The sequence below is a fragment of the Elephantulus edwardii genome, unplaced genomic scaffold (genome assembly GCF_000299155.1).
Source record: "Elephantulus edwardii isolate Elephantulus edwardi_28Jun2011 unplaced genomic scaffold, EleEdw1.0 scaffold00113, whole genome shotgun sequence".
Taxonomy (NCBI): domain Eukaryota; kingdom Metazoa; phylum Chordata; class Mammalia; order Macroscelidea; family Macroscelididae; genus Elephantulus; species Elephantulus edwardii.
In genome coordinates this window covers 3,294,482-3,307,532 of record NW_006399863.1, presented here as the reverse complement: position 1 = coordinate 3,307,532, position 13,051 = coordinate 3,294,482, and the positions used below count along the sequence as shown (strand labels likewise).

The 13,051-nt window shown below is 40.3% G+C and overlaps 1 protein-coding gene across 1 annotated transcript in view; it reads right to left on the bottom strand.

The window, feature by feature from the left end:
* Positions 1 to 13,051, bottom strand: part of DENND6A (DENN/MADD domain containing 6A) — a 56,817-nt gene that overhangs the window by 43,276 nt on the left and 490 nt on the right. The gene's annotated exons all lie outside the window — the stretch shown is intronic.

The following is a 13,051-nucleotide window of genomic DNA, read 5'->3' as shown; positions in this document are numbered from 1 at the left end:
GTGTGTGTGTGTACCATCAAATAAAATCTGACTGGTACAGGAGGAGATTGCCCCTCCTTCTCCAGCAGAGCATCTGGTGGATTCGAACAGCGTACCTCTGGGACTGCAGTGTAGCTTCTTGCCAATAGGTCACCAGAGCTCCCTTGGAGTAAACTTTTAAAGCTACCAAATTCACAAAGCAACACCTCAGGCTCTTAATCTTGCATGTTCTATGTAAACTGTGAATCCACAATTTACAAAATCCACCAATCATATGTCCACCACACATCCATACATGGTCAGGAGTTGCTAAGTGCTTGCTATGGGTGAGCCATTACCCTGGTGGCTCACCTAGTTCATTTAACTCTTACAACAACTCTGTGAAGTTGGTCCTATTCTCTTTATACAAGAGGAGCTGAAGCAGAAAAGCTTAGTGCCTTCCCAAAGAGCATACTAAAATACTGGAGCCAGTTCCTCCTGTATATTCAGCATGTGACAAGAAACAGAAGTCATATTTTATTGTGATAAGGTGGTCTGAACTGGAAAGGTAAGAATTCTAGCTTGGAAAGGCTAGAGGAAATAAAAACCTTGATAAATTGAGGCAAAAGAGTTTAGGAATGCTTATCTGTGGACCAAGGGCAACTAGCCAGAGAAGCAAAACACAAGGTAACAAAGGCCAGAAGTAAAAAGAATGATAAGGATGACTGAGGTTTCACTGCAGAAGAGCTAAGGTACACTGCTGTAGCAAATAAAACTGCAGTAAGAGTTGGTAACATCAAAACTGAACCCTGAAATAAGTTAATGAGGCAAAAAAGGTAAAGGGGAAAAAAGGTAAAGGAAAAGAAAAAGTGTGTGACTTCCAATGACGTCAGGTTGCCTGTGATTCAACTTAGAAATGCAGAGAATTAATTTGTGCTCACCTAAGATTCCAGGATCCATTACGGCTATTATGGAGAAGTAGTTCTCCTTTGTAGGAACAGGAAATGAGTGGTGTGTCTACAGGAGTCTAGAGGGAAATGTCTGGGGCAGTGGTAATAGTTTCTTGATGTATGCAGCAACTGCATGAGTATGCCCACTTTGTGAAAACTCACCAAACTGTACTTGGGATTTGCTCACTTTTCTATATGCATGTTATCAAAGAAAAAGGTTTACCTACAAGGTGGTTTCATTCTTTACAGAAGAGGAAAAGTTGTCTGATGCTGCAAAATCAGGCTGGGCTTTGGTTTCTGGTTACAGCTTACTTTAGATCTAAGTTAAATTATGTTGTTAGGTGATGTCCAGTCACTACTGTCCTATAACAAGAATGTATAAAAGAATGAATGTCCAGCTCCATCCTCACACCTGCTGCTGCTGTTTCTGGCTGCTGCTGAAGGAGTGGTGTCAATTATTTTCTTCTTGACTCTGTCCTTTAACAAGTATGATGCTGTCTCCAGAGACTAATCCTTCCTGATAGTACCTAGCTAAAGTCTTGTCACCCCTGTTTCTAAGGTGCACTCTCGCTGCACATCTTCATCACAGATTTGTTTGTTCTATATACCAAATCCTTGGAGGCAAGAATTTTGAAGCTCTGTCTCACATATTTTGGACACATGGCCAGGAGTGACCAATCCTTGGAGGAGGACATTATGCTTGGAAGAGTGGTAGGACAACACAGGAGAGGAAGACCCCGGACTGACACAGTTACTGGAGTAAAGACATTAGGCAAGTCAGAGACAGTGAGACTAACTCAGGATAGGGCAAGCTTCAGAGCTATTGTACATAGGGTCAACTATGATTCGCAGTTGACTCGACAGCACACAACAAAATGTCAATTTGGTCTGATCAGAGAGGTAGGAGTCAACACCTTTGTCTTTGTCGAGTCTGGAGGCCTAAGGGTCAAAAAGGGGAATTCTGAGAGCCTAACGGATAAGGAGTTGCACTACCAAGCCAAAAGTAGTTCAAAACACCAGACTTTCTACATAAAGATGGGCAATCACCTGTGCAATTTGTAGCCTCTAAAAACTGGCTGGAAGGTGGATCAGCTATGAGGCAGTACCAACTAAATGGCAATGAACAAACAAGTTCAGGAAAGGAGTCCTGATAGTGCTGGGGTTAAGGAATTTGAATGCTCACCAAAAGCCTGGAGAGGTTTGAGCCCACTAGCCACTCTGCATTAGAAAGACAAGGCAGTGCTCGCTTCGGCAGCACATATACTAAAATTGGAATGATACAGAGAAGATTAGCATGGCCCCTGCGCAAGGATGACACGCAAATTCGTGAAGAAAGACAAGGCAATGTGTAAGGGTTTGCAGTTGTGGAAACCTGACGGGCAGTTCTACTCTGCCGCAAGGGGTTGCTATGTAATTCAACCATGAGTTGGAATCAACTTGACGGCAGTTAATTTATTTATTGGGTAAGGTCTGAAAGGCCACCAAGGCTTTCACCCTCGGAAAACTATGTCAAGCTACTCGCTGGTGAATTTGAAACTCATTCCTTTGGGTTGGCAACACAGCAGCTCTTTATCACTAGGTCACCAGAGTTCCTTCTCTCTTTTTTTTTTCTCTTACATTTTTTAAAAATTGATTTGCTTAACAAGTTTGTATACATTGTGTTTCACACTCTTCTTCATTCACATGTATTTCATGCAATTATTTTCATGCATTATGTTTTATAAAATTAATCACCATTAGACTAAGCCCATCATTACCCTGTCTTTTTCCTGATCCTTCCCATTTACTTCCCCCCACACACCTAAAAAAGACTATGCAACCCTGTGGTTTCACCTCTTCCTATCCTCACCCCTCTGCACCCACCCCTTGCCCCCCTTGAGTTTTCTTATATATCTTACTAGTTATCCTATTTTTTTAATAATGATCTTATGCAGTATTTGTCCTTTTTTTTTTCTTATTTTTGTGTGCGTGTACCGTCAAATCAGATCTGACTGGTACAGGAGGAGATGGCCCCTCCTTCCCCGGCAGAGCATCTGGTGGATTCGAACCGTGCACCTCTGGGATTGTAGTTGCAGCTTCTTGCCACTAGGCCACCAGAGCTCCCCTAGTATTTGTCCTTTTGAGACTGATTTAGTTCACTTAGCATAATGCTGTTCAGTCTCTCCAAAATTATGCAGTATTTTGTGAGATCATTGCTCCTGAGTGTTGCATATTATTCAGTATTCCACTGTGTGAATGTACCACAATTTCTCAATCCATTCAGTTGTGGCTAGACATCTGGGCTGTTTCCATGTTCTTGAGATGGTGAATAGTGGTGCTATGAACACTGGTGTACTAATCTCCATTTATCTCAAAACAAGGATCTCATGAAATATTATAAAAAATGGGTGACCCTGGAGGACATGATGCGAAGTGAAACATCTCAGTCACAAAAGGACAAATACTGCATAGCGCCACTGTTGTAAAGTGGGACTGACATCAGAGTTGGGGGAAACTAAGAGGGGATAAATAATGTATACTGCATTGAAACAGATGAGGGAGAGAACTGTTTAGGAGGAATGTATGATTAGGTATTGTTGTCACAAGAATACAGAATGAAAGCTTTGTAGTGATATGGACTGGAAGGGGGAGGAGTGTATAACAAAGAATTTTGTTTTTACTTTTCAAAGAGAAAAGCAAACTTGGGGGGAAGCATGGGCAGGGAGGAAAGAGTGCAACAATGAATGAAGGGAAATAAAAATATATAAAATTAAACTTAAAAACAAAACAAAACAAATCTCCATTTATTCCTAGGCTTCTAAAAGAAAAATAGACTGATAACCCCTTAAAAAATGCACAAAAGAAGACATTCAGAACAGACACATGAAAAAATGCTGAAAATCACTGGCAATAAATGAGAGATGCAAATCAAAACCACAATGAGATACCATCTCACCCCAAACAGTGGCAACGTTTAGTAGGGCAGCAAATAACAGAGGATGTGGAGAGGTGGGAATTCTCATAGATGATTGGTGAGATTGTAAAATGGTACAAAACTCTGGATGACAGTTTGGCGTTGCCTCAAAAAGTTGAAGATAGAAACTCTGTGTGACCCAGCTATTCCACTACTAGGAATAAACCCTGAGGTCTAATAAATTAGACCTGAGACAGAGTTCCTTCTCTTAAATGCTACTAGACTGCAATTCTAAGCAATTGATAGGTTATGTTAGGTTGTTAGGTGCTGCTGACTATGCCTCATGACATTGTGAACAGCAGATCCAAAGCTTACCCAATCCTGCAACATCCTCCCAATCTCTGCCACGCTTACGCCCCCTGTGGCAGTAACTATGTCAGTCCATCTCACGAAGGGTCTTCCTCTCTTCTGCTGATCCTCACTATTCCCAATATGAGGTATTCTTGCATGGACTGCCATTCCCTGACAGCTTGCTCAAAGTATGACATATGATACTTTGATAGGCCATAGTTTTTTTTGTGTTTTTTTTTTGATAGGCCATAGTTTTTAAAAGAAAAAAAAATCCTTCAGTGATGCCTCAATTCTTATAAAATCTACTGCTTAAGGGGCTCATGGAGTCCCTAGGTGATGCAAGTGGTTAACATATTGTTGCTGACCAAGGTGTGTTGGTAGAAAGATTGTTAATCTGCTTTTTAAAAGACACCAACACACAAGGGGTCATCATGAGCCAAAATTCTGGTTATATGTGGGGACCTCTGAATTATAAGAAGCATCAATCTGCTATGAAACACTTTCTTCCAAATCTACCTTCATCAAAACTCATCTGCACTGAGGAAGTGAACCTGGGTCTCCCACACGGAGGGTGGGAATTCTAACACTGAATCACTGTTGTCTCTAATAAATAGGACGGACCCAGCAGCTCATCCTTCCATTATATTAGGGGTGCCCTGTAGGTAGGACTGACTTCACAGTAGTGCATCACAACACAAAGCACTCAGAGTTCACAAGGGGTAAAACATCTTCAACACATGTATACAGGTAGCAAATAACCCCGTATGTTGTTTTTCAAAGGATATTTAGGAAAAGAATCAAATTAAGGTCAATAAAAATATATTTACAACACCTTTAATAATGTAGGGTGGTTTTTTTTTGTGTTTTTTTTTTAAATGTCTATTAGTAAAAGTATATTCCTACAGGACACATAGGGGACTGCTGCCAAGTCCAGGCTTTGGAACTAAGTGCTCCCTTTTCTATGAACCTAAATAACCACTGCTGTTCCAGTCTCCAGAATACAGCAGACTCAACAAGAGTGGTGTGCATGAGAGAATGAGATACTTCAGTATTTGCATGAAGCTTCATCCTGGCTATGCAAGAGGAGTGTTGGGCTAAAATCACTACCACAGTAATGCAAAGTCAAGTGAAAAGTTAGGAGAGAACTGAAATTTAAGACTCTTACAAAGGAAGCCATCATCAGTGTAGAGAACAGCACAGATCAGCAAAGAGAAGCAGAAAAAAAGACCACATAGGCCCAAACAAGGAGACAAAGGCAAAAGTCTGGGGCTTTCCAAATCCTTTGAGGTTCATTTTTGTTTCATGCAATTGACTTCCAGAAGACTGCCTGGAATCTTTGCAATCAATCACTCCTTACCTAAGTTTGAGAAGGTTTCTGTTGCCAATAAACAAATTAATCCTTGATACACAATTTTTTTTTAAAAAAAGCATTAACCAGAATGGCAACTGCTAATCAAAAACTCAAGCACACAATTGTCAAGTCAGAACCAACTCATAGCTGACTGTACAGTGGTTTTTCAGAGGCTACAGATCACAGTGGAGGAGACTGCTCACCTTTCTTCCATGGAAAAATGAGTGGTTCAAACTGTCTGCCTTTGGGTCAGGAGCACAAGTCCATTCCCATTAGGGCACTGTTGTGCATCGAGTTGGAACTGACCCTCAGTGGATTTCAGAGGCAGCTGAGCGCACAGGAGGAGACTGCTCATCCTTCTCTTGTGGGGTAGGTAGCTGATGGAATTGAACCATTTGCCTTTGGGACTGAAGTGCAGCTTTTTATCAAGAGGCCACCAGAGCTCCCTAACTATTAATTGTTGTTGTTAGGTGCCATCAAGTTGACTGAATCTTGCCCTACTATGTACCATCTTCACCATCTCTGATATATTTGAGCCTGTTGTTACAGTCACTGTGTGACCCTCCTGACAGCATGCCCACAATATGTGAGATAAAGTGTCACCATCCTTGTCTCCAAAAAGCACCTTAGTTGCATTTTTCCAAGACATATTTATTTGTTCTTTTAGCAGTCCATAAGATATTTAGCACTTTTACAATATCACAACTCAAAAGCATTGACTCTTCTTTCACCCTTAGTAACTGACCAACTTTCAGACACATAACAAGTAACTGAAAAGACCATGGCTTCAATCAGATACAACTTAGTCTTTAAACTGAAATCATTGCTCCTTAACACCTTAGTGAGGTCCTTAACAGGAGATTTACCCAATGCAATACACCTTTCTATTTCTTGACAACTTGTGCCAAGGGTGGTGATTGTGGATCCAAGCAAGATGGAATTGTTGACAACTTCAATCTTCTCTCCTTCTTTCATGATGTTACTTATCAACCCAGTGGAGAGGATTTCCCTCTTCCTGCTGTTAAGATGTAATCTCTATTGGAGGATGAAGTCCTGGATCTTCTCTAGCAAGCATCTCAGGTCCTCCTCACTCAGCAAGTAAGGCTGTGTTAACACCTGCTATCACACACTGCTGCTGAGTCTTCCTCTGATTCTAATGTCACACTCTTCTTCCCTTGGGTAACATTTTCTAAAGTTTATAATTTTCTTGTCAACTTTTAAACAATGAATATGTTATTATTCAATTGAGAAAACATGTACACAAAAACAAATAAAACACTGAATAAATGAGGCAATTATGTGTTCAGATAATTAAGCCTTTACAATATAATCCAGTAATTGCAGAGTTCGTAGATAAAATCCAGATTTCAAATCTTGTTCCAGAGGACACCTGGATTCTGTGGTGCTGCGTCAGGCCCACCTGAAAGGAGCAAGAGGTGGGACGGAAGAATCTGGACACATCTTCTGTAGTCAACAGATTTCTCCTCTTCCTTCCCCTCCCCCCACTAAGGAATTAAGCCAGGGCTCCTGGTTGACATTCTATGCAATGCAGCCTACTCCCTATCCCAGGTCTTCAGTTGATTACATCAGAGTGGGGACTTTAGACTTTACATCAGACTTGGTACTCATTGTTAGAAAAGATACCGACTCACTCTCTCCAAGGGACTGGAGAAGGTGGCCTCTCCATCACACAGATCAGAACAGAAGAATTCAACTTGCAGAGAGACGGACATAAATAAGAACTACCAAAAAGAGCTTAGCAAGAAGTTTCCCCAGTTCTATGTAGGTTCTCATCACTTTCAGAAGGCCAAATATATTTGCAACTTTGATTGCTTTACAGCATTTTAACCACAGTAACTTTGAAAGTTCTACCTAAGTTTTGTTTTTAACCGGGGTGGGGTAGGGGCGGGGAAATTCTTCCAGCTTAAAAAAACAAAACTCCAAAATGACAAGCAGTAGCTTCATTTTACAAGTGAGAAAAATCAAGGCCCCAAAACATCACAAAGCAAAAAGTTGGGCTTTTTATCCACTGAAAAGTAACTTTCTAAAAAAAATTTTAAAAAAAAAATAAATAAAATCAACGCTTCCCAAATACAGACTTGCACAGATCTTACTGTGTCTCAGGCACTGTTGTTGTTTACCACTGAGCCTGAACCAACCCACAGCTGACCCTCAAGCGGGTTTTCTGAGGCAGTAACACAGAGCTGAATGTCCATCTTTCTATAGTGGAACACCTGGTGGATTTAAACTATGTGCCTTTGGGATAACAGGAGTGTTCCTTACCACTAGGCAATTGTTGTTGTAGTGCTATTATGTGCCATCAAGTTGACTACAACTCACAGTGACCTTATGAACATTAGCTCTGAACCCTGACCTATCTTAAGTCAATCTCACCATTCTCTGACACACCTTCCCCCACTGCCAAAGTCACTGTTAGTAAGCACTCTTCTAATGAAGAGAGCTTATGGAGTTTACTGTATTTGTTAAATGGTTCAAAATGTAAAAATGACAAAAAAAGAACTACTAACTTAAATTCTGCACAGTAGCATATACTATGGGAAATAACATTTTAAAAGTCCTTAATGATTCATATTTAGGCTGTACCTCAATTACAGATTGGTCTAACCAGGGGGAAATATGCTCTGGTGGCTTAGTTAGTGGTAAGGAACTGAGCTACCAATAAAAAGATGCACGGTCCAAATCCACCAGCTGCTCTGTGGAAGACAGGCAATCACCTCCTGTGTAATTTAATGCCTCTGAAAACTGGCCTAAGAGTCAGCTATGAGTTGGTTCCAACTTGATGGTACACAGGAACAACAACAGATATATACTTCAAAGATAAAAAAGTGAATATAAAATAAGACATATGGTCCCCAGGGTCCACTGCAGCACAACTCATAGTAACAAGACAATAGAAATAATTCAAGTACCCCTCAGCTGATCAATGGATCAACACATACTATGGAATATTACTCAGCCTTTAAGAAAAATGTGCCGAATGGAATAAGTGAATTATAGAAATGACAAGAATAGCTAAAATATATCAAAATCAATTGTTACTATTGGCTACCGTGGATGAGAGGGAGAGTAGAAATCTCATGAGAATACCAAACGTTTGTCTGTGATGATGGGAAAAGCCCAGGTAGCTTGGTGCATCAAGAATCATGCTGTTCACTAAGGAACAACAATTTCATAAAGTAATAGATAACATGAGAGAGTCTAGAGAACATTATGGTGAGTGAAGTAACTCAATCTTATCAGGACAAATACTGTATTTATTGTAAAAACAGAAGGATAACTGAGCAAGATGCTCATAAATGTTCATTTGGCAGAAGGTGAAAGGGAGATGGAGGCAGAAAAAGGCAGGGAGAGAAAAGACTAGGCTAGCAGAGACTAGAGGAGGGATAGGGGAGTGAAGGAATAGGAAAGATTCAATGGGGACTTGAAAAAACAGTGATAATTGGAATAGTTCAATGATTACAATAATATAAAATACAATGTGTATGATAGGTCATGTAACACACAACGTACATGTACAAAACACAATGTAAATGGAAAGACTGCGTAAAACACAATGTATCAAAAAAAAAAAAAAACAATGTATCCATTTCCAACCCTACTTCTGGAGAGGCTCCTCCAGTTATTTGGGATGTATCTTTTCTATTAATCTATCTTTTCTTTCAACCTCAAAACCAAAACAAAACACAAAACATACATGCAATGAAACACAACGTATATGAATTACTGTATGCAAACCAATAACAATATTATAAAGAAAAGAAGGAGTGCTGTTAACAGAAAGGACACTGGTTCAAATCTACTAGGTGCTCCACAAGCAAAAGTCTTCTCACATAAAGACTGACAGTATCAGAAACGTGACAGATGGTCATTATTAGTTGGAACTGGCAACAAGTTTATTTTGGTTTTTAAGTATACTATAGTTTGTCTAGGGCAACTGGTAACCCTAAACTGTACCTTAGGGGGAAAAAAATTAAAGTAGGTTAAAAATGGCAAATAAAATGATACATTTAATTAAAAAAAAAAGGAAATAGTGCAGGTGTTGGTTCTACTTAGGTATAAATAAACACCTCATGAAATTAGTTTTCTTGGTTCAAAGGTTTGTAGTAATGGTGGTAGTGGTGGGATTGTGGGCCAGTCAAAAGGCCTAGTATTATTTTAGGCATCTGCTCTTCCTCTTAGTTTAGTGAGCAGTACCTGAGCTCTTCCTCTTAGTTTAGTGAGCAGTACCTGAGCTCTTAAATGCTTGTGACTGTCCATCCTGGAGCAACAAAGAAATGAGATTCAAGAATGAGAAAAAGAAATGTTTGCAGGTTGAACCATTGAATGAGAAAAGGAAATGCTTTCTTGAGCTAACTGCTTCCTTGAGACAAGAATAAATTTATGATGCCCAGCTACTATGACCAAACATTCTGACCAGGACCTAATAGATGGATCTTCATGAAAAGGAGGGAAATTGTGGGATGAAACTTCAAATTCTGTGTGAAAACCAATCTTACTGGACACACTGAGAATGGAGAGACTGACTTTCCATCTATTGCCTGCAAACAACTTTGGAATCTTCAAGAGGAACCATGATGCCACAAAGTCATCTTTAAATGAAACAATGAAGCTCAATGATGATATCTGCTTTGAGCACTCCCCTCTATTGAAGAATCACCCATATGGGATGAAAATGAAAACAATAGTTCTAAAATACAAGAGAACTTTTTTTTCTAAATTCACATGCTAATGAAACAACAAAGGCAGAGATAGTGACAATGGTGAGAACTGTGATGTTATGTAACCTTTACCAAAGAACTACATGTGCACAACTTGTTAAATCAGTGTGAATGGTGTTTTATGTATTTTTATACACAGAAAAAAAATGCACTCAACTACAACTCAATTTTGTGTGTTCTGGTTAAAATAGCATTTAGCTGTACATAAAACTTGAAGTAGTAAGTCAAAGCAAATAATAAATGCCTTATAAAAATCTCTTCCTCAAAGTCTTCAGGAACTATTTCTGCTTCAGTAAGAATGGTGTGTGTGTGTGTGTATTCACTCATAATACTGTTTGTTGTTATGTGCTGTCGAGTCACTTGTGACTCATAGAGACCCTATGTACAACAGCCCTGAAATCTCTATTCTGTCAACTTTACTGTCTCTGACACATCTACCCTCATCACTCAGTCACTGTATCAATCCATCTCATCGATGGTCTGTCTTCCTCTCTTTCTGTCCCTCCACCCTTCGAAGCATGATGTCCCTCTTCAAGGACAGGTCCCTTCTTGCAATATGCCCAAAGTATGTCAGACAAAGCCTCAGAATCCTTGCCTCCAAGGAGCAGTCTGGTTTAACCCTCTCCAGAATGAACCTGTTTGTTCTTCACCACTCTTCTCCAGCACCACAGCTCAAAGGCATCAGTTCTCTATTATCACTAGTCATTGTCCAGCTTTCTGACACATAGCAAGCAATTGTGAAGACTATGGCCTGGATCAGGTGCATCTTAGTCTCCAGACTGACATCATTGTTCTTCAGTACTTTGGAGAGGTCTCTGACAGCAGACTTTCCTAATGCAATTAGGCTTTTAATTTCCTGGACACTGCATTTAGCTCTACATAAAACTTGAAAGTAAGTCAGTGCAATAAATGCCTTATAAAATCTCTTCTTCAAAGTCTTTAGGAACTATTGTTCCTGCTTCAGTAAGATAAAGAATGGTTAGTGTATTCACTCATGATATACAAAGTATGGACTGACTGTTACTATGTAGCCAACGGAGCTCTGGCATCCTAGTGCTAAGAGAAGCTGGGTTGGAATCCACCAGCTGATCCCTGAGAGAGGGATGGACATCTATCCTGTGATTGACTGCTTCAGAAAACCCCCTGGAGTGTCAGCTATGAGTTGGTTCCAACTCTACTGCACAGAACAACATTATGGCAGGCACAGCATTTGGTCCAATCCATTTGTGTGACTAATTCTTGGTTCTCCTATAAATTGCAGTCTCAATTTGCAAAGACATGGTTAAAACTCTGAAAGACTCATTGCTGTCAAGCGGCAACTTAATTTTCAGAGGCTGTAAAATTACACAGGAGAAGTCTGCCCATCTTTCTCCCCAGAAGCACAGGTGGCGTTCAACCTCCCCAGAGCCTTTGAGCCTCCTCAGAGCCTTTGAGTTCAGCAGCCCCAACTGCAATACCGCCATGGTTAAGGCATAGTTTATACTGTATGCCTGGCAATGAACATTATTAGCCTAGATTTTAGTGACAAGTTTACTGAGCTGTGTAATGATGAAACAATGAACACAATAACTTTACATTAGGTTAAACCTATTTTTCTCAGCCAGTTCATGCCACTAGTGTAGAATGATATGGCTCATTAAAATCTGTCACTGGGGAAATAATGTGTGTGGAGCATTTAAAACAGTGCCTGGCACTGCTATTTGTTATTTACATCCTATTTACACCTTTGTAGTGATGTGGACAGATATGTATATATATATATGTATATATATATGTATATATATGGTTATGGATGTTTACTGATAGTTGTGCACATGTTCTTAAAAGGCACATTAGCATAATGGTTATTTGTGACATACCCATGTAATGTAATATCACGGAAACTTCAAAAATTAGGCTCACAGTGCTGGCTTCAGCAGCACTTATACTAAAATTGGAACAATACAAAGATCAGCATGGCCCTGTGCAAGGATAACACACAAATCTGTGAAGCGTTCCCTATTTTTTTTTTTTATATCTATGTTCACAGAAAGGTTGGTGACAGGAAAAATGTTGTGTTGTCATTTGTTAAAGAACTGTAAATCTGGAGTAAAATATGTAAAAATAAATTTTTTAAAAATTTAAAAAAATCTGTCACTGGAGAGAAAAAAAGCAATCATTCTGTTGATAATGGTTTCTACAGGTGCATAAAACACAAAGCAAGCATGCTCCCCAAACTACAAAAAAAAAAAGGACCCTAAGCAATGTCAAGGCTAGAACACATTTGAAGGCCTTTCCATAAAGTGTCACAAAGACGAAAAACTTGACGGATTCACGAGCACACTATTTCCCCTCTGTTTATCTCGACATGAGCTTTCAGGCTTATTACTGCAGAGGCAACATCAAGAAGGCACAGACATGAGGAACAAAAGGGAAGGAGGGAAATGCATGGTAAGGAGATGCACTCCGAGCCGCATGTTCTAAGAGTTACTGCAAATTACCAAAAGATTCTATTTCGTCTAAAAAGTCAGCTGGGTCAGATCTGGCCACACCATGCACCACGCGCCAGGGGCATTGTTCCCTTTCTTGAAAAGTCCCAAACATCCTGCCCGCAGCCCTCTCCGACGCCGCTAAGCCAGCCCTTGGATTGTATCCCTGTGAGACCACGATTAAAAAGAAAGAAAGAACATCAACAAGTATTTTGGTGGGGCCTGCGGAGAACTTTTCACCCCCAGCCGCAGCCCACGATCCTCCCCCGGGAACCGCCAATGGCTCGCAGCCCGGGCGGCCGGGGGGCGGGCGGACACGCCCGGATGCGCAGCGGCGCAGG